This window comes from Vombatus ursinus, unplaced genomic scaffold (assembly GCF_900497805.2).
Source record: "Vombatus ursinus unplaced genomic scaffold, bare-nosed wombat genome assembly UNPS02014833.1, whole genome shotgun sequence".
In the NCBI taxonomy this organism is placed as follows: Eukaryota; Metazoa; Chordata; class Mammalia; order Diprotodontia; family Vombatidae; genus Vombatus; species Vombatus ursinus.
Window position 1 is genome coordinate 7,931,092 of NW_020954611.1, and position 12,631 is coordinate 7,943,722.

Here is a 12,631-nt window from a genome sequence, read left to right on the forward strand (position 1 = left end):
ATAATGACTAGCTAGTTGTTTTTTAAAGCTACTTTTGGGGAAATAATGAATATGAAAATACAAAACTTCGAAAGGATCATCCCTAAAGGCCTTCAGACTGAGTCTTCATGAGTTGCTATCAGTCACCTGGTGACAAACCTTCAGGTAATAGACCTCTCTGCCCTTAGCTAGGTGACACACAGAGCCAGCCCCTACACTGGAGTCCTTTCTAGCATTGTAGCAGCTACCAGGGCTTCTCTATACTAACATGGCTTTTGAGAACCTCAGCATCACCTCTCTACCATGATGAGAAATTGGAGCCAGGAGGGAGAAATGATAATACTGACCCTTAACACAGAGAGTATATAAGGGATAGTTCATCTATGAGCAAAGGCTTCATGAGATCCCTGTCTTCTCCAAAGATTTCCTTTTCTCATAAATGAAGGACAAAAGAAGGGTATTTTACATGGTATAAATATAAATATTCTAATCTGTTCTGTTCTCTGATGCATCTCTCTAAAAATAGATGTGTGTATGTGTATGCTTGCTTATCTGTTGATTCAAGGAATTTTATTTCAACTTTTTAATTCTTGAGAATCCACAGTCTCCCTCCTATCTTTATATGCCTGACAGTCACTCAATTTACCCCCATACCCAACTCTTGTAAGACAACTCTGAGTCTATCACTATTTAGGGAATCTAAAGTATTTTCAGATATATTGAAACCAGAAGGATGCACTTTTAAAAGGAAGCAAAACCACAATTCCTATATCAGGGCAAAAATACTAATTTTAACAGTGATCACTAAGATGATATGTAAGTCATACAGCCTTCCTTACATCTGTCAAAAGTTAAACTAGGATGCAGTATTTGTATCAGAGGTCAGAAGCACTCCATCTGTGACTCTGAGTGTGAGACTATTTGAGTCACTAAGAAAAAATATTTAACTGCCTTTTTTGGATACTTTCTGTGGCCTAAATAAAGGGAGCTCACTCCTCTTTGATTTGGTCACCCAATTATAAAAGTAACAAGTCTAATAGTCTGGCTGACGTAAACTGAAGGGGGTGGGCAGAGGGATTTGGCTGCCAATCACCCAGCACACTATTCTCTCCACAGCATACAAGCATAACAAGTTCTTACCTTGAAAATGTGTCAGTCTTGGGCTCAGCCCCAACCTACATGACCAAGCTCTTTCCCAACTTGGTGATATATTCACCCAACACTGAAGATCATAATTTAAACATGCAAATGAATCAGGTCAATAAATGGGTTAGGGATAGGGATTTGACCAATGACTTCACTGATACAGAGAACTTCTGCGAAGAAACCCTACCAATACAGAACAGCACCTTCTCGGCAATGTAGCCTTAGGTAGTTACCTAGAGCACTGAGGAGTTAAGTGACTTCCCAGAGTCAAACAGCTAGCCTGTATCACAGGCTGGATTTGAACCAGCTCTCCACTAAACCATGTTGCCTCTCAATTAGATCATTGCTTCTTATTTTAATGTGCATTTGCTAATGTTATGTAATCTAGCCTTCAATACTGCATTTAATTACTAGATCCAGACCCTCCCAAAGGTAGAAAGTACATTAAGGACAGCTTTAGCGCCATTACCTTTCTTCATATCATCTCAGCGTAATAAATCTGAATTGCCAGGAGGAGCCTCTCCCTTGAGGAGGCCCCCTGAGTCCCTCTCTCTTATTGGCACTTTGTTGCTCAGAGCTGGTAGAGAGTGTAAAGGAATGAAATTGCCTAAATACTGGTTATGGATTGTAGTCCCAGAGCTAGGTCCTGCAATGGAAGCCTGAGAGCAGACTATGGCCTCTGCATTCACTTGGGCTGGCAAAGACTCAGGTGCTGTGATAAGGACTTGACTTATCCTTCTCCATGCTATAAAATGGATCTGGATTTAGCTGACTCCTGCAGTAAATTTATTCACTGTTTGTGGACCCTCAGAGAGGGAGAGCTAAGATCTGGAAGAGAAAGCCCCAGGCCACTTGTGTATCTTTCTCCCAGAGTCCCTCACTGAAGCTCCCAGGCTACCTGCTTGTGTCATGCCTTCTATAGTTCAATCTGAATTGGGCTAGCACGAAAGCCCACCGGAGGCATCAAAGTCCCTATTTGGATCTCTATCCCCGGCCAGCAAAGTTCTCTAAATACGCTTCTATTGATGATGAAACCCACTTCCTGCCTCTTAGCAGAGAAGTGATGGACTAGAGATGCAGAATGAGACAAATGTGTTGAGACATGGCTAATTGGTTCATTTGTTTTGCTTGACCATACCTATTTGTCTGGGGAGAGCTATGAGATAAAAAAAGAAGAAAGAAGAAGAAATATATTTAAGGAAATACACAAAAAAAACCCAAAAAGCTCAGAAAGGGACACAAGCAAACAGGCAGTTTTATTAATACCTTGTTAAACTGATAAACACTTTTAAATGTTTTCAGATATAACCAATATGAAACTTTGTTTTGTAGACATATGAATATTTGTTACAAGGGCTTAAGTTTTCATTTTTCTTTTCTAGTAGGGGTGAGTGGGTGGGAAGAAGTAAGGGGAATAGGGATAGTGTAGCAAAAAAAAAAAAAAGGAATAAGGAAAGAAAAAGTAATTGAGGCTTTTTTTAATGTAGAAAATAGGAATGCCAGGGAAAAAAGCATGAAGAGGACGGCTTTGAAAGCTAAAAGTTGAATTTATTTATTTAAAAAGATAATATGGGTCCCCTGTTTTATACACAATCCTTTTTTTCTACTCTATGGAAATGTCTATTTTATTTGGTGTTTGTTCAGAATAAAAATTAAATTTTTAAAAATTCAGTATACATTTAAAAATATTATGTAACCATTCACAGGTTCGGATATAATCTTCTTCTGTACACTTCTTTTCTAAGTCAATGTTTGCATTGATGATTAAATGCATCATAAAAGAATTTAAACTTGATTCCATGACCTACAGCTGACCTTCTTAATCTTACAACTTACTTATTTACAACTTACCTTGACATATTCCTTCTGACTTATTTGTGACTCGTAGAAATGATAAGCTATCACCCAGTCACATAGTTGATTGAACTTGCCTGGCAAGTCCAATAACCTAGTTAGGTTTCATGACCACTAAAGTTCTCTTTGGCTGGAGAAGAGTAGCCTGAATGGAATGCTGGGGGTTGATGGAACAACACTCTCAGGAGCAGAGTAGCCTGAATGGAATGCTGGGGGTTGATGGAACAACACTCTCAGGAGCCAGCAGAGGGCAGCAGAACACTGGCTGAGGCAGAGCTGCAACGGATGGCAAGGTCCTAGCACTCTACAGCTGAGAATGCCAGTGTTGCAGAAGGGAACTAAAGTTCACCATCTCGCCTCCTAACCTGGGCTTGAGAGGATGACTAAGTCTTAGTGCCAATGAACTGATAGACTGGATGGAGAAGATCATATCCAAGGACCAGAGTGGACTAAGTGAAACCGAGAACTTGGGTTCAGAGATGAACAAGCCAAATAGAGCAAACAAGAGTGATGATGGAGGAGAAATGGATTAGAATCATAAAGGAGCTGAAATAAGAAATGTGGGTGGTTATAACCAAGACAGATTGTTCATGAGGATCTTGGGTTACAGGTTCCAACGCTGGCTGTATAGTAGCCATGTTCTCTCTAACATCTTAGAGCACAAAGAATCCATCACCCAGTGGCCACCCTACTTATCATGAGTCTTTTGGTAGGTAACTAAAATTTAGAAAGCAGGTATAGTATGTTGCCTGGACTGTAAAATCTTTATATCCCAATCAATTCTCTTTGAGTCTGGGTTCAAACAGAAATTTCCCTTTAATTCCAATCAACAAACGAGTTCTAATTAAATAAGTGTTTAATTAAAATAATATTTCCTAAAAATGACCAAGTTCTCTAAATGGCTATATCTATTCAAGGCACAATACTAGTTGTAGAATCAGTTGTCATCTTGTTAATTCTTCCTCCCCAGTATCTCTTAATCCGTCCCCATTTCTCCCATCAAAGGGATTCTGTCTTACATAGGTACTCATTGCCTTTTGCATAGACAATTGCATTAGCATCCAGATTAGTATCCCTTTCCACTCATCAACCCATCTTTTATTTAGCTGCCAAACTGATAGTGCTAAAGCATATATCTGACCATGTTACTTTCCTGCTCAAAAAGCTTCAATAGCTTTCTATAGCCTCTAGGAAAAAATACAAAATCTCTTTTTGGCATTTAAATCCATTCAGAATATAGCCCCAACCTCTTTTATTTCAATTTCTAAGGCAACTAAGTGGAGCAGTAGATAGCTCCAGGCCTGGAGTCAGGAAGACCTGAGTTTAAATCTGGCTTCAGACACTTACTGGCCGTGTAACCCTGAGCAAGTCACTTACCCCTGGTTGCCTCAGTTTCTTCATCTATGAAGAAGAGATGGACATGACTAAAACAACCAAACAGCAACATTGATTTCAAATCATCTCCCTCCCCACCCACTCTGTTCCAGACACAATGGTGTACTTATTGATCCTTATATATGTCATTCTATTTCTTGTCTCTTTTCCTTTGAGTAGGCTGTCCCTTATGCCTGAATGCTTTCCCTCATTGCATTTACTTCTTAGAATTCCTATCTCCATCCAAGATTCAATTCAGGTGCCATTTCCTGTGTTCAGTCTTTCTTGACCCTTGCCCCCAGCTGTTAATGCTCTCCTCCCCTGAAATTAATCTGGATTTACTTTGTGTATATAGAGGAACTATGCCCAAAAAGTCACCAAATTGTGCATGCCTTTGACCAAGCTATACCACTACCAAGTCTATACCCCCAAAGAAATCAAAGAAAGAGAAAAAGAATCTATATATACAAAAATATTTATACTAGCACTTTTCATGGTAGCCCAAAATTGGAAACTAAGGGGTGAACTCATTTGGAGATTAGTTAAGCATATGAATGTAATGGAGTATTTTTGTGCCAGAAGAAATGAGGAAGGGGAAGGGAAGCCAAAATATTGGAGTAACAGCAGGGACTCAACCTGAGCTCTCCCTCAAACTCCTCCAAATACCTGTAAAAATGACTCTAAACAAATTATAGAGAAGCAGAACCGACAAAAAGATAGAGTGAAGCAAAATTTCAGTCTAAGACAACCTGGAAGGTCATCAGTAAAGGTCTGTTGTACCAGAGTGAGAGAGGGTATAGTCCAATGCAGGCAGATTGCCCCAGCAAACCCAGAGCAGGCCTCAGGGTGACTGGATCACTGGCAGCAGTAGCAGTTTCCAGACCTCTCAGCCCACAGACACCAAAGATAACTTAGAAGGTCAACAGGAAAGGTCTGTTGCACCTGGGTGAGAGTGGAGCTCAGTCCAGTACAGGCCTTGCCAGAACAGCCCTGGCCACAGCAAACCAGGCCTTGGGAGTGAACTGAATCAGCAGCCACAGTGGCAGTGGCTGCTTTCAGAGCTCTCAGCCCACATACCATAAGGGGGTTGAACAACTGGTCCGAAGAAGATTACAGGGGTCTTTTTGCTAGCACTGAGCAGGACTCTGTTGCTTTGCCCATACTCAGATCCAGGTCACAGTCTTGGGTGACAGTCCCAGGGCAAGGAGAAGGACTAGTACAGCAGAACTTGTGGCCACAATGAAGGAGGAATACTCCTCACAATTATGGAGCAGAAAAGAGTGCTTGTGGTCACTCACAGAGCAGAGCACAGGTCAGGAGAGTAGTAAGCACCTCTCCTTAGAACATACCACCTTGGAAGAACGGAAAACTTACAGGTTTCTATAAGTCTCTCCAAAAACAGTTGTACAAAACCCCTGAAGCTTAGGACAGTGTGCCTTCTACCCTGGAAGCAGAGCCTACTTTAACAAAGAGTTAAAAGTCAACTAATAGGCTGGAAAAATGAGCAAACAACAGAAAAAACTCTGACTATAGAAAGTTACTGTAGTGACAAGGAAGATCAAAACACACACTCAGAAGAAGATAACAAAGTCAAAGCTCCTACATCCAAAGCCTCCAAGAAAAATATGAATTGGTCTTAGGCCATGGAAGAGCTTGAAAGGGATTTTGAAAATCAAGTAAGAGAGATAGAGGGAAAATTGGGAAGTGAAATGAGAGTGATGCAAGAAAATCATGAAAAAAGAGTCAACATCTTGGTAAAGGAGACACAAAAATGTACTAAAGAAAATAACACCTTAAAAAAACAGACTAGGTCAAATGGCAAAAGAAGTCCAAAAAGCCAATGAGGAGAAGAATGCCTTAAAAAGCAGAATTGACCAAATGGAAAAGAAGGTCTAAAAGCTCACTGAAGAAAATAATTCCTTAAAAATCAGAATAGAGCAAATAGAAGCTAATGACTTTATGAGAAATCAAGAAACAATAAAACAAAACCAAAAGAATGAAAAAATAGAAGACAATGTGAAATATCTCATTGGAAAAACAACTGACCTGGAAAATAGATTCAGGAGAGATAATTTAAAAATTATTGGACTATCTGAAAGCCATGATCAAAAAAAGAACCTAGATATCATCTTTCAAGAAATTATCAAGGAAAACTAACCTGATATTCTAGAACCAGAGTATAAAATAGAAATTAAAAGAATTCACCAATCACCTCCTGAAAGAGATCCCAAAATGAAAACTGCTAGGAATATTACAGTCAAATTCCAGAGTTCCCATGTCGAATGAAAATATTGCAAGCAGCCAGAAAGAAACAATTTAAGTATCATGGAGCCACAGTCAGGATAACACAAGATTTAGCAGCTTCTACATTAAAGGCTTGGAATATGATATTCTGGAGGGCAAAGGAGCTAGGATTACAACCAAGAATCACCTACCCAACAAAACTGAGTATAATCATTCAGGGGAAAAAAATTGACATTCAATGAGATAGAGGACTTTCAAGTATTCTTGATAAAAAAAAACAAAACCAGGGCTGAATAGAAAATTTGACTTTCAAATACAAGACTCAAGAGAAGCATAAAAAGGCAAATAGGAAAGGGGCATCATAAAGGATTTAGTAAGGTTAAACTATTTACCTTACTACATGGGAAGATGATATTTGTAACTCCTAAGACCTTTCTCATTATTAGGGTAATTAGGAAGAATATATATAAACAGAGAGCACAGGTGTGAGTTGAATATGAAGGGATGATATCTAAAAAATAAAATTAAGGGGTGAGAGAGGAATGTTCTGGGAGAAATAGAAAGGAAGAGGCAAAATGGGGTAAATTATCTCACATAAAAGAGGCAAGAAAAAGCTTTTACAGAGGAGAGAAAAAGAGGGGAGGCAAGAGGGATGAGTGAACCTTTCATCAGAATTAGCTCAAAGAGGAAATAACACACACAATTGGGTATAGAAATCTATCTTATCCTGCATGAAAGTAGGAGGGGAAGGGGATAAGAGAAGGAGGGTGGTAGTGATAGAAGGGAGGGCACATTTGGGGAGGGGATAGTCAGAAACAAAACACTTTTGAAGAGGGACAGGGTGAAAGGAGAGAGAAAATAGAATAAACAGGGGGGATAGGATGAAGGGAAATACAGTTAGCAATATTAACTGTGAAAAAATTTTTGAAGCAAATTTCTCTGATAAAAGCCTAATTTCTCAAACATTAGTCAAATTTATAAAAATAAGAGTCATTCCCCAATTGATAAATGATCAAAAGATATGATCAGCTTTCAGATGAAGTAATCAAAGCTATCTGTATCCACATGAAACAATATTCTAACTCACTATTGATTGGAGAAATGCAAGTTAAAACAATTCTGAGCTACTACCTCATACCTATTAGATTGGCTAATAGGACAGAAAAGGTAAATGACAAATGTGGGAGTGGATATAGGAAAAATGAGACAATGTGCTGTTGGTGGAATTGTGAACTGATTCAATCATTCTGTAAAGCAATTTGAAACTATGCCCAAAGGGCTATAAAACCATGAATCCCAAAAGATACAAAAAAAAGGAAAAAGACCTATATATACAAAGATATTTATAGCAGCTCTTTTCTGGGGGCAAAGAATTAGAAATTGAGGGAATGCCCATCAGTTGGGGAATGGCCAAACAAGTTGTGGTATGTGATTATGATGGAATACCATTGTACTATAAGAAATAATGAACAGGATACTCTCAGAAAAACCTGGAAAGACTTGCATGGACTGATGCAAAGTGAAATGTACCATGTACAAAGTAACAGCAATATTGTAAGATGATCAACTGTGAATAACTTAACTATTCTCAGCAATACAGCAATCCAAGACAACTCTGAAGGACTTATAATGAAAAATGCTATCCCTCCACAGAGAAAGAACTGATGGTGTCTGAATATGGATTGAAGCATACTTTTATTTTACTTTCTTTATATTTTTTTGTCTATGTTTTCTTTCACAGCATGATTATCATGGATATGTTTTGCATGACTGTATATGTATAACCTATATCAAATTGCTTGCCATCTCAATGAGGATAGGTGGGGAGAGAAGGAAGGGAGAGAATTTGGAGCTCAAAGTTTTAAAAATGAATATTAAAAATTGTTTTTACTTGTAACTGAGGAAAAATATAATACTAAATAAAAATAATTTTAAAAAAGAAATGATGAAATGGACAATTTCAAAGGAAAATGGGAAGACCTCTATGAATTAACGTAGAGCAAAGGGAACAGAAGTAAGAGAACGATTTATACAATGATAATGTTTAAAGGAAAAACAACTTTTTAAAAGAGTTTAGAAATCTGATCAACTATAAGCCCAAAAGAATGAAGATGAAATATGTCTTTGCCTCCTGACAGTGAGGGGTTTCTTTAAGTTTCCTTAAAATGCATTAGGAAATGTTTGTTTTTGGGCATGGCTAATGTGGGGATGTGTTTTGCCAGATTATGCAACTATGTATTGAGGAGTTTATTTTTTAGGTTTTTAAAATTTTTGCTTAATGGAGAGTGGGAAGGACAGATTAATTTAAAAATATGCATCATAATTGAAAATTTAAATACTGAGGGACTCTTCAGCCAGGCTGAATTTATTTCTGGTTTTCTCCCCTCACAATTAGAAGACACTATCTACCTAGGTGCTTTTACTTGGATATTAGCCCCAATTCAATGAAAAGCTACTGTATACACAAAAACCTAATTATGTAATGACAGCTAGCTCTTAAATTTGTTTCTCTTTGTCCACCAAACTCCAGAGAACTCATTGTAGTTCAATGACCGTTTGCTCTTCCCTTCCTCTAATGCTGTGTTATATCTTCCGCCTGTGAATTGCCACAATCCTCTTTTGATACCTTTCTTTTGCTTTTATTTATTTGTGTGCTTTTTAAAAAATTGCTACTTACCTTATCCCTACCTAGTAGGCTGTAACTTCCATGTTTTATTCATTCTTGTCTCCTCAGTGCCTAATATGGTGCCTTGAACATGGTAGGGGATTGTTGTATGTTATTTGCACTAAATCTCTGCCTCAGTTTTCCTCTAGGCAGCATGAAGATTTTAGCGCCTGCTTAGTCTACTTCATAGGGGCCTTGTATGGGTAGAATGAAACAGCTGATAGAAAAGTCTTTTGAAAATTAAAGGCATTTTATAAGTATAATGTAGTATTATTAAAAATCAATTTTGAAAATAAGATGCTATTTCCCAACACTATTGCTTAAACCAACATAGAAAATACTGTTTCTTTGGAAATAAACAGCTGGAGAGTTAATTAGCATCCTAATGATCAGTGGAACAGGTGATTTATTCTGCCTCCTCACAGCTCAGATGTACAGAAGGCAATATCACAAGATCAGTTTACCTTAAACTAATGTACTTCGTTAGAACTTACAGTTTTTTTAAAATTATTTTAATTTATAAGGAAAGAGAAAAACATTATTTTCAGCTATTCTCCTCAGCACACAGAAGCCCCAAATGGAGCTAGTGTGCCCATGTGGCATCTGAAAACCAGAGGCTCCCTTCAGATCTGTTATTTGTCTACAGATGCTTAGAGCGGCAACCCCCCGGTGCAAAATTGTGCCTAAGAACATAAATCATGTTATTTCCTTCTCAAAAATTGGAAGGCATGTGGAGAATATAAAAGGATTGAAAGAATGAAGCAAATATGGCATGCCATATGTACGTATACATTAGTTTTTTATTCTTAGAATCACAGAACTATGGAGCTGGAAGAAATCTCAGAGACAATCTCCAACTCCCTCATTAGCAGAAAAAGAAAGTGAGGTTCAATGTTTTACTCCAGACCAAAAAAAATCTTGGTGTTTTTCCCCTAGCCTAGTCTTTATCTAATAGATTGTCTCATCCCTAACTATGTCCCATCTTCCTTCTTAACACCAACCCCTTTTCTTCCCTGACTATTCTCCAAAACCTTCTAACTATCTAGAATCTTCTATTCAAACTAGAAACTTTCTGTTTCCTAGTTGATTGGTGTCTCCTTGCCTGGGACCTCGGGGTGAGAAAGCAATCAGATATGCATGAGCAGGACTCTTGGTGTAAAACATTCCAACTTTGATTTCTAGACAAGCCATGACTATAGGCTGAGCAAATGACCTTGATTACTGAGCTGAGCTGAACGAACTGCCCTGAATCACTGACCCAGGAGTCCTGAACCATTCTTGCTCAGATCTCAGCTCAGATATTTATATGCTGAGTGACTTTAGGTCAGTCTCTGTACTTCACTTTCCTTATCCATAAAATGGGGATAAATAATACTTGCATTACTTATCTCATTGTTAGGCACAAATGAGATAATAATTTTGCAAACCCCAGAATGCTATATAAATTAGAATTGTTTCATATATGTATATATACATGTTTGTATATATATACATATATATACACATATAGACACAAATCATAATATACATTAAATGTAACATATATGTGATAAAAATCAAATATAATGTATATAATATAGGTTGTCATCATATATTACATAATAATTATATTATATTGTATTTTGTATTAAGTTCAAAATGTGGCACATTTTAAGAAAGAGCTTGGTAAGGTAGAGAACATGAGGAGGAAGGCAATCAGCTGATGAAGGGTCTAACCATAATGCCATATCAGGATCAGTTAAAGGAACTGGAAATTCCTGGAAAAGGCTTAGGAAGAACATGATAGTTGTCTTCACATATCTGAAGGTCTTCCATATAGAATAGAGATTTGACTTGTTTTGCTTAGCTCCAGAGGGTAGAATTGGCAGTAATAGGAAGAAGTTATAAAGAAGCAAATTAAGGTTTGATGTAAAGTATCAACTTCCTACCAAATTAGGGCTCTCTAAAAGTACAAAGGGTGGCCTCAAAGGGTAGTGGATTCTTCTCACTGGTGACCTTAAAGCAAAGGCCAAATAATCATGCTTTCAGGTACAGGGAAGACTATAGGACCATTCAACTCTGAGATTCTGTGACTTAAGAGATGACAAGGATGGAAAAGGCCATGATAGAGATTTTGATGAGACAAGCATGACTACCTAGGATCTGGGCAAATGAGAAGGTACTTTCAAAAGATCTATTAATCTAGAGAGAGTTAAATAGGTACCCCAAATTAAGAAAATGGGGCTGAGTCCAGAGTCCAGCATACACAAGAGGGAATATATAAGTAGCAGGAATCTAATAGACCTGCTGAGTTTAGATTCCAGGACATAAGTTAATGCCAAAGGGACCAAAAAACAAGAATGAATTATGCTGATCCTAAGGCAGAGGCTATATGGTGTTTGTCCTGGTTTTCTGTTCCCTTTCACAATGGGTGGCTCAAAATACGTGAGATGTGTACAGTGCTTTACAAACTTGCTGGAAAGGTCAGTGTAATGTCATGGCTGAAGAGATGGCCTTGGAATTAGGAAGATCTAGGTTCAAGTCCTGCCTCTGATATATCCTGTCTCTGTGACCCCACGCAAGTCATTTAACCTCTCAGTTCCACAACTATGAATTATAGAGGAGGTGCTGCCCCAAACTGGTAAAGAGAGTTTTCTTACCTGGGAGTTCCCTAAACCAATGAAATCCCAAGTTCAGTGCCTATCCCCATTATAGGTTGTTGGGCGAAGGCATTTTTTAAAAAAATTGCTTCCTTTTCCTTTAAGTCTAAAACCCCTAAAGTTCCCTCTAACTCTAAAATTACGATAGGAGTTAAAGGAAGAAGAAAGACCAGGAAGGAAGGTGGGAGGGGAAAGAGAGAGGGATTTTCTATGGGGATTCTGCTACAGTGTTCTTTAGTCCCATATTTATAGCCCACATGTTAATGTGTTTGCATTTTAATGTCAAAGGGAGTTTTTCCATTAGCATTTAAAAGAAACATCCAACTAACATAATCATGGGATTCAGAACCAGTTTTGTTTTCTGGGAAGTTGGCAGTATGCTATGCTGGAACGATTATTGGATTTGGCATGGTAACACCTAGTTTGAATCCCAGGTCTGCCATTTATTTAAGACCATAGATTTAGAGGTGGGAAAAAGGAGCTTAAAGGTTATTTGGTCCAACCTCTTCATTCTACAGGTTTAGAAATTGAGGCCCAGTCACACAGGTAGTAACTGGCAAATGTGGGATTTGAATAGAAATCTTTTGACTCCACAGCCAATGCTATTTCAATTGTCAGACTATGTCTCATGCTACTTTCTAGACCTTATTTTCCACATCTACAAAATGATCTACAAAATTTTCCACATCTACGGAGATGATCCTTAGCTCTAACACTCTCAACAGCTCTG